The sequence below is a fragment of the Melanerpes formicivorus genome, unplaced genomic scaffold, assembly GCF_026170545.1.
Source record: "Melanerpes formicivorus ecotype bairdi unplaced genomic scaffold, bMelFor1.0.p_v2 SCAF_15, whole genome shotgun sequence".
Lineage (NCBI taxonomy): Eukaryota > Metazoa > Chordata > Aves > Piciformes > Picidae > Melanerpes > Melanerpes formicivorus.
This window is the reverse complement of record NW_027142367.1, coordinates 8,232,869-8,250,548: the sequence shown is the minus strand read 5'-3', so window position 1 is coordinate 8,250,548 and position 17,680 is coordinate 8,232,869. Positions and strand designations below refer to the sequence as shown.

The window sequence follows — 17,680 nt, the reverse complement described above, 5'->3', positions numbered from 1 at the left end:
AAGAAGTGCAAACTTTAAAAATACTTTTTGTTTTAAAACCAGACAGAGTGGCTAAAAATATATCTTAAATGAGAAAAACATTTCTTGAGGGGGTTATTACACTTTAAATCTGTGGCTTTACCATCATGTGTAATTTCATGTAAAATACTTACTTGCCAAACATAAAAGGCTCTCCTAGAGACTTTAGCAAGTATCATATTCCTGCTGGCAACTTCATTACTTTGCATCTCAGACAGCTCTGCTGTGCTTGATGTGGCATGCACAGAGCAGGCGCAGAGGCTAAGGACGCTCAGTACTTTGATTAGAGGGAAAACAAGCATCCAGTGCCTGAGAAAAGCATTCAGGAAAACTAAAAGTTATTTCCTGATGGACAACAAAGAAAAAAAGCCCTTGAAGTGTAATATTTAGTCTCAATCTAACAAAGTAAGTAACAATAATGTGCCTAGGTATCAAATGATCTTAAAAGTGAGTCATTTGTGTCAACAAGATACAGGGGAAACCACAGCACCACCCACCTCAATGAAGCAGTCCTAGCCATAAACAAACAAACAAACCAAGAAACAACTTTGATTAACAAAATTGATTAATAAAAGTTTAAAGGCTTTTGTATTTTGTCATGATTAAATCTAAGAGTCAATATTGGCCTCAACAATGCAGGATGCAACACACCAGCAATTCTTCACCGTGTACACAGCCAAAGCCAATGGTTAAGATCTCTACAGACTGTTCCTTTTCCAATGACTACACTGTGAAACAAAAATCTCCCCCCACTTCCTATCCTCTTTAAGTACTCCAAACACCACATGACTAAGATCAAAGAATACTGTATCCTCTAATAAAGAGAAGCAATCTATTACTTCATTTAGAAAACATCAGCTTCTAAAACACAGCTAAAAATATGCAGAGCAATAACAAGACCATATATTCACACATCCATCACTTGGCATCTACGACTCAATAAATAAAAATAGGTATCTCCAGCTGCAAATGTTAAAGTTTCTCAGATCCCTTCAGTATGTAAATAAATACTCTACCCACATCACCATCATGAGCTTAACAAAAAACAAGGTAAAACTGATGCAGTGCTCATCTCAGTTACACACTATAAAATAACTTAATTATGTTTTAGTTAATCTAGCCCTCTTATATACTACAAGAGCTGGGTTTAATTTTCTGCATCTCTAATATCCATTCAGCATGTTAAGACTTATCAACAGCATTTCCTCAAACTACCTTTTCCTCAGAGAGTTGACAATTATACATAAGGGATACATTACAAATGTAATTTATTTTCTTGAAGCATTTTTATACTAGGGCTAATTTATGATGATTAAAAAAAAAGTAATAGATCACAAATTCAGAAGTCCATAGAAGCAGGACGTTTACAAACAAGAGTATCTAAATTCATCTCTGAAATTAGCCATTTACAACCAGTTTAAGGGGAAGTGTAAGAAACTTCCCTGAGTACCAGAAGGTATGAACAAGGCAAAACAGAAAATACAAATGTAGTTTACACTGCGTACTGATGGATGAAACAATTCAGAAAATATTCTATGCATTTGACCCATAATCTAAATCTGCCAAGTAACAACCCATATTGTCTTACAATCAAAGACACCATGATAACTTCTTGCATTTAACACTTGTGAACAGCTTCTTCTGAAATGTTTTGCACCATGGTAGAATAAGGACAGCAAGCTTTGGGGACAGATTTTTCCACATATTTTATATAATGGTTTTCATATTTTGCATTTTCTACAGTTTGTGTTTATTGGTAGACTGACTTTTGGGGGGGAGGGGTTTAGATGGAGGTTCCCTTTTAACTCAACTTTTGACAGTGTTTCCTGTCTCAAAGTTCAAAGGAATAGTTCAGGCACATATAAATCCAAAACTTCAGAGTCCCTTTGTTTACTTGGCCACAGCTTTCCCGTGCTTAGTCTTGACATAGTCCACTTCAATTATTTACAGCATTTTCATGAATGAAACTTAGTTATGAAAATGAGGATCTGAAGAAAGCATTACTTAGAAGGGGGATATTAGCCACTCACAGAAGATCCCCCCAGCCCTGTATTAAACTAGGCCTGAGGGGGAAAATGTCAGAGTTAAAAAATTACCGAATTATTTTATTAGTCTAAAATACTTAATGGAAGTGTTATCATCTTCACCAAAATATTCTGAGGAAAATTGCTTCATCTTTATTACATTAGCTTGGTCAATGAACTGCAATCTGCAACTTTAAAAGTTGAAATGAAGTATTGCTAGGTTTGAATTATTTGAAATCATACACTTTCAAGAGACACGAAATTTCAAGCCTGATTTTCCACAGACAGAAATTCCAAGGGGAAGACGCACCTTCACTCTGAGTTTGCTTTACACGAGGCGTGCAGGTCTCCCTCAGGCTTTGGTAAATTGACTGATGCAAACATACACAAAGAACTTACAATTGCCTTCTCACATCATTTGAGTGCCACTTAAAAATGTAGTTCTTGTATTATAGGGGCTTACATGGCCTTTTTACAGCACAGCAAAGCCAGTGCTCATTAAAAAGAAGCAGCAGAACCACAAATTGCAACTGAAAAGAGATTCAGTTCAGAAGACTGAACATACAAAATGAGGGAAAGGACACTTGTCAAGAATCTTATCAACTTCCTCCTTAGTATTAATTATTAAACCATTAAACCATTTCAAAGATGGTGCAAGAGATGGGAGATGTCAACTGGTAAATCAAACTATACTGATTGCTCTTCTGCTGTGAGTAAAAATTTGCCCTAGCTATTTTAACTTCCTTCTGGCTGACTACAATGACAAAAATATTTGCATTTTGACAATGTGACAAATTTGAAACAATTCAAATTCAAGTAAGAAGCTACTTGTCAGCGTGCAGGAGGCATTTTCAAACCTCTTTAAAACAAACTGAGGCACTTAACATCATCACTGTTTACATGGAGGCTTGCTATATAAAGCAAGGTGCAAGAGAAACACGAACAAAGACTCAAAACCAGGAGGGGTGGCATGCCAAGAAATGCCTTTGTTTAGTCAATTATTTAAGTTCTAAGGCTTGTTCCTCCACCCACTGTCTCACAGAGAGTCTTTGCCTTGACCCACATGGGAACAAATACAAACAATTTTTTTTACCCTCCCTTAAGAAGGGAAATCAAGCTTTCCTGTGAGATTAAACCATGTATTTGTCAGTCAACTCTAATTCAAACATTTAGGCATCAAAACTTTTCTGATTTTAAAACAACAGATGTCTGAATTCTCTTCTTGAGAGAAAACACTTGGTCAAAGCGACCTGCTCTCACCACAGAGCTCAGGGACCTTACCCAGTATAAGGCACAGCTTCACCAGCAAGGCCACATGGTAGCCCTGCAGTACAGCAGGTAGACCAGTGGCACAGCAGCACCATCCTCACAACTTCTGCAAGCCCCTCACATAGTCTTGAAGTGAAGCAGGCACATGAAGTACAGTGGAACAGCACTTCAAATAAAACAGGAGCACTCTGGAATACCTATTACTCTTCTCTTCCTGCAACCTGGATGTACTGGAAGAGAATGAGGTATGCTGTGAGGACTCCCCACAGGGTGAGATAGGTACTCTTAAGGATCTTTTGTGCCTCTTGGAAAACAAGTAATAAAAAAGGAATTGAAGATAAGCAACATAAGAAAATTGGAAAATAGAATGTGATTCCACACTGAGAATGTACCTGAAAATTCCTTTCTTACATAGGAATATCCTGTGCAGTGCATACTAAGCTGAAAACAGATTATTCCAATTTAATCATACAGAAGACTATACATTCTTTTTTAATTTATCTTCAGTTAAACCTGACTTTAAAAATCATATTGCATGGGCTGTAGATGAAGAAGAGGAAACTCTTCAGTAAGTATTGAACAAGAACATACAATCTGGGAAGCTACACAGACCTATTCAAATGGCCCTGTTTGTATTTTAGAACAAACTGCTTTCAGTTTGGCTGTGAGTACTTCAAGTTCCAGCTGAAAGACAAATTCACTGGAAAAATATCACTTCTCTAATCTCCAAGATTTTGAATATACACTGTAATAATTCCACCATGTTCCACTGCCAAAAGCTACAACGACTTTTTAAAAAAAAAAGAACAACCCACAACAAACCAAAACAAAACAAACACTGTGAGACATGATCTTGTGGAAAAAATATCTTACTGAAATTCCTTCTCGATGAAGAAACAATAGGACAACGCACATGATCTAGGTGTACTTCAGAAAAGCTGCAGCTTTCAAAGGATGGCAACCTAGAGAGCTGATCTCTCCTCCTCTGAGAAGGATCTGGTTCTCCCAGAGCTGGACTTTGCTGCTCAGAATGAAGACACCAGAAGAGACCAAAGTGTGGGAAAAAGGAGGACAAAAGACAGAGAAGTTTTTACAACTGCCTCACCAGCCTTCATGCTCATTGAACCATGGAGACTCTTCTCCTCCTCCCTGTCTTCTTCCCAGGCTGCAGACACCATCTTCTACATACACCAGCACATCCTTCTCCTCGCTTTGTGAGGGGACATGGTTTCTTCTGAACACCTAGATCCCGTGGGGATCAGAATCCACCACCCTGATTAAAGGTTTCATCCTGCTCTCCTCTTTTTAGGCACCAGTCCCACCCAAATTCCTATAGACCCTCTATTGCCTTAGGCTGATAGCATCCTTCAGACTATATCAGAGGGCAGAAGAGCAATCACTGTCATTAAATAGTAAGCCCATACTTTGCAGGAAATCCTGTCATTCTGCAACATGTAGACTAAGCCTGCCATTGGGTCAAGGTAGCACTGCTCTGAACTAATTTTCTGAGAGCAATCCGAATTAATCCAGTAAAATGCTACCCAAAAATCTTGAGTCAGTTGTAGAAGACTGTCAGATTTTCAAATGTATTCCCCTATTAAAGGCGACACTCTCGACAACAGACCTCCTGAAGTTGGTTTAAGCCTGCCGAAACTGACAGGACTGGAAAGGCAAAATAAAAAAGGCTCTTGGAAAGAAACAAACAAGGATTTTCTAGTAATTTATTTCCATTTAGGCTTCGTAAAACCCCTCAGCAGCATTTTGCAATACTTTTTTTTTGTTTAATTATTTTAAGCCAGCCTGTCCCTGCAGCTGGGGAAGCTCTTCCCATTTAAAAAGTTTGCTGTCTGAACCCTGAGATATTATTTTGAGCTTCTCCAAATACATCATATGTTTTTCTGTCTTTCTCCCTCCATGAGCTAATGACATTTTGCAGGAGGCTTCAGAGCAGCAGCCAAGGCTGGGAGAGCAGAGTCAGGCCTTTCTCAACCCATGCCACACCCTTATAGCAGGGGAAAGAATACACTAAAAAAAATTATAAAGACACTAATGCTAGGAAAGCTGGAGGTAGGCATTTGCAGCAAGGTGATCGCTCTCAAACCGAAGATGTTTCTGTTGCTCTTCAAGAAAGAGTTCAGGAGCAAGGAGGGGGAGTTTGCTTTTGCACTGCTACGGGGTGTGTTGAGAAACACAGAGCTGTCACCCACTCAGTGCATATTTTGTGTTTTAGTATACTGTGCGTGTTTGTCTTCAGGGAGACAAAGAAATGTACTTTATTAGTTATACTGTAGTATTCTAAGCAATGAATTGAAATATATCATTAACATCCAGGACAAGCTTTATCTTGCTACCAAAACAAAGGGACTATTCTTTGAACAAATTGAGGGGGAAAATCCCATAATGACAATGAAGAGTTCCTCTCCCTAAAAACTGCACTACACAACAGTAACAATTACAGGCTTATATTCTACAGACTGGGGTTGCAAATAGCTGCATGAAGCGATGCATTCACTATTGGGAGAGTAAGTACCATTGATGACAAGGCCTTGGGGCTTCTGCTGTTTGCAGACCAATCAATAATCCATTATGAACAAACTACATTTCCCCTCTAATATGAAGAAATGAATAAAAGGGAACCAGTATCATTAGTACTTTTGTGGAAAAAAACCCCAACAATATAGAAATCACAAAATGCCACCATCACTAGACTTAAACTAGTGGTGTTGTCTAACACTGACAGAGCTACCCACAATAATCCTTTATTTTACAGCAGTTGCTGCTGACCATTATATTACAGTGATTTATTTTTTTTTAAAGCTTATTTTTAAGGTTATGTTCTTTCGAGGCTATTTATTCTGACTGTAGGACAAAACCAAAAAAAAGTACCATTAATCTTTCAAGGCAAGGAGGAGAGAGGATGAACAAACTTCAAGCACATTATCTACCAGTTTGCGTCAAACTATTTTCTTCTAATGCAACGCAAATAAGAACTTCTAATTAGAAATAACTGTCCAAATGTGACTGACCGGTCAACCATAACAGGACTTTATTGCAGCAGCTGTGTTACCATCCAGACACGAGGCCCTGAAATTGTTGTTCTCCCATTGTCACTGTCACATGCCACAATACAATCAAGAGTGGATCCACTTAAATCGCACAACCATTGCAAAACTCAGTATCCTCTGTCCAATTCCTGCCTAGACATCTTAACACAGCACCTCAACAAAGCATCAGAAGACAGGAGAAAAGCTCTCCTGTAAAATGACAGATATAGTATTTACATTGGAAAAAAAAAAGACAACAGAAAAAAAGTCAACTGATTTTTTTTTTGATAGGTAATGGTAGACTAGATCCAAAGGAAACACTGAGACCAATAATATTAATGCATAAGGAAGTCTATGTTCTTTTTCTGAAATATAAAGACTAGTAGTTAAAGTTGACCTTGCAGGGTTCAGGGGGGAGGGGGGAATGAATACACAATGTGATTATTGATCAGTCCTAGAAAAGAAAAGAACTGCACTAGGGCAGATGTGATTTTTTTTTTTTTTCCTAGGGTCATTAATGGAATATGTTGAAAAGTCAAAAGCCCTTATTCTGATAAGAGTATCACTAATTCTGACTATAAGCATCATCTAGGGTTAAAAAAAATAATCTTTGAAGGACAAACAAAAAACCTCTCAAGTTTACTTTTATATAACAATAATGTTTTCCTATTTGGCCACACCCACCAAGTGAGTTACTTCAGCATCCTGACATTCTCAGGTATTAAAAATTAGAAGTGGAAGCAACATCCACAATTTTTATAGTATCAAACCAATAAAATAACTCAGTTACAACTGCAAGCAAAGTCACCTCAATACTGTGCATTACCTCCTTATTCAAATCAATGGCATTGACACTGCCTGCTCATGCATGTCTGTGGAGACGCACATATACATGGGCAGCACTGTATTTTCCCAACATCCAACAGTGCTTTTATATTTAATGATCTTGTTAGGGTTTCCACCACAAACCAATTCACACAGAGTTGCAATGTGGCCATTTTAAATCCGCAGCATAGGGTCTGATTTCAAACAAGGTATGGACAAGGTATTTTCCTGCTAATATCCTCTGTTACGTTCTGCTCAGCATGCACCTCAACGTGTTTTTATTTGCAGTGTCATGACAAGCAAACACTTAGTTTTATTATTTTTACATTACCTACAGAAGAATAAAGACTGGACTGTCATCTGGTATAGAAGATTAAACCACAGTACATCTCACACATATACACCCATCCCCTTTTACTGCCCCTTCCATCTGCCCCATCCATACAAGTTGCACACAAACCCCATCCTCAGCTGCCGTAAGCACACACAGTGCCACGGGATCAATTTGTACCAAATGAGAAGCTATACCTCTGGCTAAAACCAGCATGCCTTTGTGCTGTGTAAATGAAGACCTGAATGGAAGAAAAACATGAGCATAATTAAAAGTAAACATTTTGAATTGAGAATTTCCTACCCCAGCAAAGGTTACACCAAGCAATGTTGTCCTATGTGCCCAAATTCCTCTCTGCCACAACTAACAATTACACCAGTGAGGAACAAACTTCAGTGTTTTAGTACATTCACACATCAGTGTGGTAACTTGGCCACAGCAGACCTTGTAGGTTTAATACCAAGCAAATTTACTAGCCACAGTTACGTGTTCAGCAGGTCAATGGAAGGTAAAGATTATTTCTATGGTACATTGCCGAGAAATAAGCCGTGTGGAGAATTAAGAAATTCAAGGTAATAAATTTGTTTCTCTTATATCTAATATATCCTACTCCTGAAACTGCTATAGTAAAATCATTACCTTATAAATACAAGTGTTGCCAAGCGTTAACCTGTTAACAGATTTAGAATTACAGCACTGTTCTTTAACTATTAAAGCCTTATTGTAATAAAAAAATATTTCTGAAGCAACACCAGCAAACTGTTTGCTTACTTCCCCCTTCCCAGTACTATAAAGGAATTGTAAAGCACTGAGGCAAGCTTTTGGGCTATACTTCCTCATCTCTTTTCAAAATAACTTCTTAAGAGTGCACAGATTGCATTAAAAACAAACAAAAAAAAAAATACAAACCAAAATATAAAGAACAGGAAAAAAGATAAAAAAGAAAAAGGAGGGGGCAAGAGAAAGGGCAGAGGGGCAAAAGGGAGAGGAACTGTGCCCTGAAATTCAAGGAGGGATAATCATAAGCAATAAACCATAAAAGTATTCTGTTAAACATTACCTTCTCAGAGCACACTATTTAGCACTGAGAAGCCACACAGAACTCCCAAAACACACCACCAAAATCTAAGTTTCAGTTGTTGGGTTACTTACTTTTAGATATTATACATATATATACCTATATATATATAAAACAAATAGCATAAGTATGCTCTTGCAAAGCAAAGCACAAAATAGCATAAAGAAGCTCTATTTTAGGAAGCTTTCTTAAATGTTTAAGAACTTAAGCAGGTAATTAAGACTTTCAATCACAGTTTTTCCATTCTCTGCAACACTGCTGAATGTCAAGCATGCAGACTATGTTCAGGCCTAAGTGCAGATGCTCTGCACCTCACAGATCCCAAACTAGCAAAGCTGAAGCTCTTTTTGCACTAGCTGAGACTCAGGACCCACTGTGCTGCTTAAACTGCACATGGGTTTTGGCTTGGTGACACCAGACCCAAACCAGTGCAGGACAGAGGGCTGGAGGCCAATCTGCAGATAGCCTGTGTCTCAGAAATACCTTAATTTCACTTTTTCACTAAGGTATATAGAACCCCTGAACATCCACAAACATAATTTCTCATAATGAGCTTATCTTCCACTTAGCAAAAAGACAGATCACTGCTAGTTTAAAAGAAGAATCATAAGCTTCTGAGTTCACCAGCAGTTTTAAAGATGACTGTTGTTGCTTTGTTACTCCATTCATTCGAGTTTTCTGTAGTTCTCATAATTAAAAGCCATTTCCAGTGCATATGTGATAAATCCAACTTTGACATATAATGAACCTTGTACTGGCCCACCACTGTTTGGCTATACCAAACAGGTATAGCCAGTGCACCAAAAGTGACACTACCATAAAGATTAACTGACTTACACAGTAAGGTAACTGTTTTTCTCCTCTTTTTATTTATTTACTTTTTTAAACACAAAGGAAAGAAAGCAACGGTCTTGTCTACAAAGCAATAGATCACTTATTCTGCATTTCAAAACTTCCAGCCAACAGAGGGAAAACTAAATGCCCAAATCAAATCTTTCAGCTGTCAGTTGGTCTGGCTTATTTTGGTATGAAGTGCTGAACTGTCTCTATGGAACATCACTGCAATGTATCATCCAAAGAGACAAATATTCTATCCACTGCTTATAAATGTGATTTCATGGCATATTTTATCAACCTTGTTAACTTCACTCTCATTACAGTACAATGCTTCAGATTTTGGCAGGTCAGGACATTGTGGGTATCATAAGATAAACCCTGACAACTCTGTTCAGAACTACTGCACCTTCTTTACAAACAAGTACAAGTAGTTCCCCTCCCCTTGCCATTTAACCAGAGACTTTAAATCTTGGAGCAAATCCCTCACCTACAGCATACAAGTAATTTCCCCAAAAATCCAAAGGCAGGCAGAAATTTACCCAAGTGCAGAAAATTATTTTGTGTTACAAACTCCATGAAAGAGAAGCACCTAGATGGACATCCATCCCCAAAAACATCCATGAGCTCATTGCTGCCTTGGGAACAAGAAGGCAGAGCTAAGAGCAGGAAAAAAGCTAAGGAACAAAACCTATGCTCTGGTTAGAAACTCTTTTACAGCCTCAGCACACAAATGCTGAGCAACTACTTAAAAACAAACCAAAGAAAAGCCCCTGAAATTATCACTCACTGGATAGCAAGCAAACAAGCCAGCAAGCAAGAATGGTCTGCTGCACAGGCTGTTGCAAGACAAATCTATCACCTTGTAATACAAATATCAATTACACATACATAGAATATAAATCTGTTTGCATTACCAAATACTATAGTTAGATTTCATTTCTCCTTTCAAAGAAAAGGGTCTATACAAACCAACATCCTCCTCTCTCACATGGTCCTCACAACAGAGAACTCAACACGCCGTCATTAGTGTATATGCACCACTTCATCTTCTGCTACAGCGCATGTCCCCTTCCATCCTTCCACTCACAGCCACACCAGTCCTGAGGCACTGACCTCCTTCCTTCCACTCTCCTACCCAGCTCCACCCCACCTCCATCACCACTATGCCTCCAAGCCCCAGCTATACACACACACACACCGCCAGCCTGTCAGATCCCTTCTGGATCACCTGCAGGGAGCTGCCAGGCACACAGTCCTTCTCCTTGACCATCACTATCCCACAGACACAGTTTAAAGGCCACTTCTTTGCCCCATTCTCCCCTTCCCTTTCTGTGTTCTTGATCTTCAGCCCTGCTATCTCAGTTCTCCCCAATGCTTCTGCTTCTTCCAGAAGCGCCCTGACCTCCTTCTCTCCTTCAAACCTGTTTGGGCCCTTCATGACTAATTCCTTCTTTGGGGCTCTCCCTCACAGGGGCATCTTTAGTTCCGGCTCACTTGCTCCTTGTTTGCTAGTACAAGCTCAAGTGCCTCTTCCTCTCCCTTCTCTCCTCTTCCCTTGAAGACAACCATTCCCTAGGCTTTTCTATCTTTCAGTTACTACAGAGTCATCTCTGGCCACCAAGCTCATAACTTGTTTCCCTCCGGTCTATTCAAGTCACAGCTGCTAACAGCATCATGCTCTCCCAAAAATCAGAGAGTGTCAATGCCCCAGTCAAATGTCTCATGTTAGACTCAAATGCCATCCTTCTTCTTCAAGGACCTCCCTCTTGTGTGCCTAGCAATTCAGTCTCCCTAACAATTTTTTTGTATTGGTTTCTGTTGAGGAATGGCTTGAATTGCAGGGACATGGTTCTATGGAACAGCTGCTTGAACGGAGTGTGTAGACCAGACTCCATCTTGCTGTTTACTGCTCACAGCTTAGCTGGTGTGCTGATGCAGCAAGGCCACCACAGCCTTGAGACTGTGCTTGCAGTTTCTTATAAGATAGCACCATGTGAAACAAAGTATGTGTGAAACAAAGAGCTACTGAGAAAGGAGTATGTGAAGTTGCACATAGGCCTAACTGCAAGTAGGCTGGATATTATAATGTAACCCTGGACTAATAGCCAACAGAATAATGACACTTGTGCATATTTAGCTGAGATGCTTTATAAGCCATGCTTTCGAACAATAAAGTTGAAGCTTGCTTATCAATCATATTGATTGCTGCAAGTCTTTCCCTCACTGTTTCTCGCCGTCGGATCCTGTCCCGACAGGTGTCCCATTTACAACCTGGTGTTTTGACACTGTGCTTAGAACTGCTTTTTTTCCTTATTTTTTTATTTACTTTTTAAAGGCCTATTTTCCATGAATGACTCTAAATTCTTTTCCAAAATGAAACACATCACTCAGTTTTGTTGTTTTTTTCCCCTAATGCATAATATGTGTAGTTCATATTGCTATGATCTAATTGGTATGTATATTCCTCAAGGCAGAGACTTGAGATCTTTTATACACGCTCTTTTATATACTTTTATACAGTGCCAAATGTTCTGACTTCAAGTAATTTCTAAGAGTGAATTATCATTATAAAGTCAAGCTTCACCTTTTCAACGAGTCCAAGTCCCTCTTTTTGTCAGAGGCACAGCCAAACGTTGAGAAATCGAGATTCTTTCCCATGAGCCCCAGAAGGAACCTAATCCACTCTTCTGCCTGCCCAGAGCACATCTCTGAGTGAATCAAAAGGATCATCAGAAGGAAATGAAAAAAAGCATAAATCACATCACCAACATCTTGTCTCTCTGCCTTCCTGAAACATAGGTTTCCAGCCAATTTTATCCATTTACAGGATATTAATAACAACAAGTCGGAAGCATATTGACAAATAAATGTCAAGTTCCACGTGCCACTGAAGGAAATAATTCTCGCCCCATTTCTTCGGTTCACAAGCAACTGGAAAAACATAGGCTATGTGGAACATCAAATTAAAGTGTATGACTCCTAGTGGTGAGTCTCACTTAAGTAAGGTGTTCTTCTTACAGGGGTTAGTGTCTTTCTGCACTTGGGATTATAAGCATGACTTAAAAGCTTTCCAAACTCACTTTCCTCCAGCACTTGCATTCTGCTTTACATCACAGAGTCGATTTTTCCACTGGAACACTACAACGTAACAATGACTCTTTAACTCCAAGAGCAGAATTTGAGCCACACTGCTAAGTCCTTAAACCTGTTACACAACAAATAAGCATGGATTACAGTGTGGCTAGTTCATTATGGGATGTTTGATGATGCTATTCCTAACACACAAACACTGTTTTGTCTTAGCTATGTACATAAATACCATTCTCTTGGTTTTTGTTACACGGTTTCACTGTTTTTACTTTTCTGAATCTCACCTATTTATTACTCATCTACTCCCTATTTAATATACTTTTACACCATAGAGAGTGCTAAACAGTTATCATGTAACAGCACAGTATTATACGTGCTCTGTATATAAATGACTGCTCATGCCACAGTTACTTGACACTTCTTACTATCAAAACAAACCATTTATATGTATGTTATCTTTAGTACTCCATGGCTACTCCATTCACAGCAGTAAACACACAGAGTACAAATACCAAGAAACAATCCACACTGAATAGATTATTTCAGTAGAAATAGCAAGCAAAACTAATTGAAAATGCCTGTCTAAAAGCACATTTTTAGGCAGGTACAATCTAATTTTGGCAGGCTTACAACAGTCAGCTACAATGTTTGCTAATACTTTAGAGGATTTGGGATTTTATATTTTCTAACACAGGGATGGATAAAGATCACTCCTATTTACTTCCTTAGGTAATGGGTATAGTTATCAAAGTCACTGTTTATACTTTGAAGACAAGATTTCCTCACAAGAAAAAACTTGCTCTCTCTATATTAAAAAAGTAAGCAATTTGCTTTTGTAAAAAATCCCAGCTTTACAACTTGACTAACAGTAAAAAACACATTACTGAAAGAATAACACACACAGCATTATTACCACTGTGTATAAGGTCATGAGTACAGTGCCTTATCTGTAACCCTATACTGTCTAAACACAAGGACTTTCTTTTTCATAAAACTCGTGGATCAGGCTTGTAATCAAGTAGAACTCATTTCAACATCATGACTCTTAAAGTACAGCTTTACTTCTACATGCTATGTATCATTCCTCATTCTATCCCACTTCTCTACTGATAGGCTTACAAGTACCTCCTGAACTTCCCATGTGTGATTGACTCCATTAACATATAAAGTGAACATGTTACTTAAAAACATTATCCAAAACGAGGTATGGTTAAAACTTGCACAGAAAGCACAATAAAAAATATGATTACAGTACTTCCAACTCAGAGCACTAAACCTCAAAGGTCAAGTACTCAAATATCATGGCACATCTAATGAATTAGGAGGAGTTTTTTAACGTAACTTAGCTGCACACTCTCTTATTTGGCTTTCAAGCTTTTATAATACACTTAGTCATGTCTCAAGCTTCTTCCAGCAACCACGTAGCTGATGAACTTTGTTTTCCAAAGCTTACATTTGTTTTGCAACTACTGAACTGCAGAAGAAGGAGCTTTGAGAAATGACAAAAATCTTAGGAAGTGGCAACACTGTAACTGAAGTGAACAGATACAGTATTTCTTTCCTCCTCCACTTCATCCATAAAACACTCCTTAGAAGGCTATGGAAGCTTATCTATAAACATCTACTGCAGGGGGATACAATAATTCCTCCACATATACATTCACTGGATGGTCAGATATGCAGAGCATGCATAGCTTCCACTTACTCAAAGCAATTTACATGTAATCAAGAAAATAGGCAAAAGAAAATAAACTATTTTGTTTGGAAACCAATAATATTTGATTTGAGTATATAATCTTGGAGATCTAGTTTCATAAGAATTTTCCTTAAAGCTTCCAAGTAGACTTAAAATTAAGAATGCTAATGATACAATGCAGTGTTAAAAATCATCTTAATTTGATAAGCCTCTACAACCATTAAAAATTGGAATACTGGCTGACAGATATCCAGTGCCCTGTACTCCTTGGCTTCAGCTACTTCTTCTGCAGGACACAAGTCCTTTGTTAAATATGCCAGGTGCCCCATGGTGCAAACGTGGCACAAACGTTGCAAAACCTTGAATGGTACTAAAAATAACTTGATCTTCTGCCAGAATGCTTCTAGTAAACCTTAACCCTGAATATCAGTAGAAGAGATGGTGGTAATACTACTGTAAGACAAGACAGTTCTGAGGGAGCAGACAAACTCCACTGTGTCTCACTGGGCTTGTCATTTGCAAAACTGGGTCTGTCTTAGGTACAAGCAAAGGCAGCTGCGGCATCTGCTAACACTGAAACCAGTAAAAGAAAAAGACTGGCTCGATTTGACCCAAATGATTAGGCATCCTGTAAAAGAGAAGCCATCAGGCAAACCCTTTGAGACACACTAATAATACTAGAAAATAAAGGCCCATATCAGTATCTATTTAATAGTCTTATTCTCCAACATGTTATCACCTTCAAACTTGTAAGGATAACGTTCCTCCATATGCTGGAGACTACAAACCAAAGGTACAAAGGGTAATCTCATGCTGCTACCCAGGTATTTCCCCATGCTGCTTTCTGGATGACTGGACCATCCACTACAGGGCAACATGGTACCTCTTGCACAAGGCAGCTGCTCTTTGGGAAACCCATTACGGCAGTTTCATATAGCTCTTTTATCCACAAGGATCTTTCATCTCGCAGCTAGCACAGAGACTGCCAGCTCACAGGAGGTTTTAATCATGCTCAAGGCTTTTTTGGTTATAAATTGCAGGTCAAATTCTAACCTGAGTCAGATGGGTTATCACACCCACTGTAGTGGAGTCACTGCACACTTACACCCCCACGAGAAGGGATACTCCAGCCCTTGCATTTTCAATCACAAAGCTGCCATTTTATCTTCCTCACACATTTGCAATTACTTCCTTTTGCACCAGGAAGGTGGAAGACTTCTTTTTAAGCCTGCCTAAGCCTACAAGATGCAGGCCAGCCGGACACCAAGGTGTCCAAAATTGTAAGAAACTTCCCAATTTCCCTAGCACTTCACCACCACCTAACTGACTCAAAACAGACTCAACATTTCTAAACAGACAAGCTTATGAAAGAAAAGCCCATCAGGGCTAAGAAACCAAAAATATACAGACACAACATCCAGCTTAGAAAGTCACTGAGCTGCAAACTGGTCAAACTGGGAGAGGTACCCCAGGAGGAGTCACCACCAAAGGCTTGTCCCACTTCTCATGTTCCTTCCAAAAGCAGCCACAAATGCGCACTCTCAGAGTGAGAATACTGAAGCACGCAAACCTTCAGCCTGACACAGATCAGACCCTCTTATGTTCCCATGACTATTAATAACAAATCTCAATCCATCTGCTGTTGTACAAGAAAAAAGCTGAAGGCCCCTTGCATTCAGACCCTACAACCCAGCCACCTCCAACTGAAGGGTAGGGAGTTACTCTTATGTGACCGCAGAATTTCAGGGCAAGCCTTATCTTTTACAGCATGTTGCAAAACAGCCAGTGCTGCAGCCACCCAGTACTCAGCCAGCATCTCTGGCAGAGCAATGGGAACACGCCTCACCAAGGTAAAGCTGACTCTCTTCCCTGCCTTCATATGAACATATGGGAGAGGTCAACAGTCTCCAGAAAAGCTGACAACACAGCTTTCAGGCTGGGAAGGCAAACAATGCTGGTTCCTTGGGACATTTAAAATAAAATAAAATAAAATTTTAAAAGGGCAGATCTAAACACACACACACACACACACACACATCTCCTCCCACTCTGCTACCTGCTCTGTTTCTGTGTCACAACTTCCCACCACACAAACTGGCAGGAACACGGACCCCTCCCTTAGCGCAAACATCACAGTGAGGAGGCTGCCTCTAAGGAGCTTCAGAGACATCCTCCTTGTGCCTCCACTGAATGGACTCAAGTGATCAACTGAAGTCCACTGTCTTGCACTTGAAGGTGAGGAACAGAAATCAAGGGAAAAAAACACACATAACTAATCTCAGGAATTTTGTTTCTTACAATGAGATTTTACAAGATGTCATTATCTAAAAAGATATCACAAGATTTAAAGGGCCTTCAGTAGCCAAACACTGTTAGATCTCTCGAGTGAACAGCACGCTACTATGAAGGGAGAACGTGATCAGCGTGTTTGCACACCCACAGCAGCCTTCACAGCTTTCACTGTATGACCAACAGTTTCCCTGCTCTACACAGTGAAATCCATGTGTAAAGATCTTGCGGCTAACAAGCGTTTGATTTCACTTTCCAGCAACAATACAGCCATCATACTACAAATACCATCAAATGAAATTTTAATTATTTTCTAAGAGTCACTTGGTAGCTGTTAATGAAGGCAAACTGCTAGGGAAATCCTGCCAAAACAAAGTAATGATCAGATGTGTATCAGTGCAGCAAGGTCTCATTTAACTGAATAACAACTTTAAACCATTAAAAAGAGTTAAGACTCATCTATTATCAACATTCCATTCCAAACAGTCTTTTTTTTTTTTGAAGTATTTCTCTTAACTAGAATCTATATAAGCCCTGGAAAAAGTACTTCAGAAACCATGAAATAGATATACATGTCTGAATAAGAGAAAGAGCAATAATTCTAAGGGCTCTTTCATTTACATCCAAATTGTTTTCAGTAACATCTATTAGCCTCTCTTTACAGTTTTTTTTCATAGTTCGTAATGCTCCTGCAACCTAAAATAAAGCAAACTGCAGAGATGTCAGAAAGTTATAGATGCTCACTTTAATTACCCTACGTTAATAATGTTTGTCATCTACATTAACAGTTTAAATGAAAACAACACATGCAAATTCAGGGATCTGCTTGCAAGTTTGTACCCTTTGCTGCCACGCCTGTGCGGCAGCAGCTAATTAAGGCAGTGAGCTATGCCTATACCGAGCTGTTGCTAGGCTGGGAGATAATACATTATAACTACTTGTATGGCAGAACCAACGATTTATAGTCCAGCTTAGTTTTAACTGCACAGCACGAGGCTTTGAGGGGAGGGGTGGAAAAAAAGGCAACTAAAAAACCCAACTCACATTTCATACCAGTATTATGGCACTGATATTTTTCACAAAACTGAATTACGTTTCCATAGACATTAAATAACTGGAAACCACAACTGAAGGAACAGCCTCTGTATCACCTTCCATTTCCTTATAAGGGACATGAAA

At 39.1% G+C, this 17,680-nt stretch overlaps 1 protein-coding gene across 6 annotated transcripts in view; it reads right to left on the bottom strand.

Moving 5' to 3' along the window:
• Positions 1-17,680, bottom strand: part of ZNF516 (zinc finger protein 516) — a 112,306-nt gene that overhangs the window by 68,645 nt on the left and 25,981 nt on the right. Inside the window, exon 2 of one of the 6 annotated variants that reach the window (XM_068147562.1) lies at positions 153-327. The exons of the other annotated variants lie outside the window; for them this stretch is intronic. The gene's annotated coding sequence lies outside the window, so the exon portion shown is untranslated. The remainder of the gene's footprint in view (positions 1-152; positions 328-17,680) is intronic. 6 annotated transcript variants of the gene reach the window in all.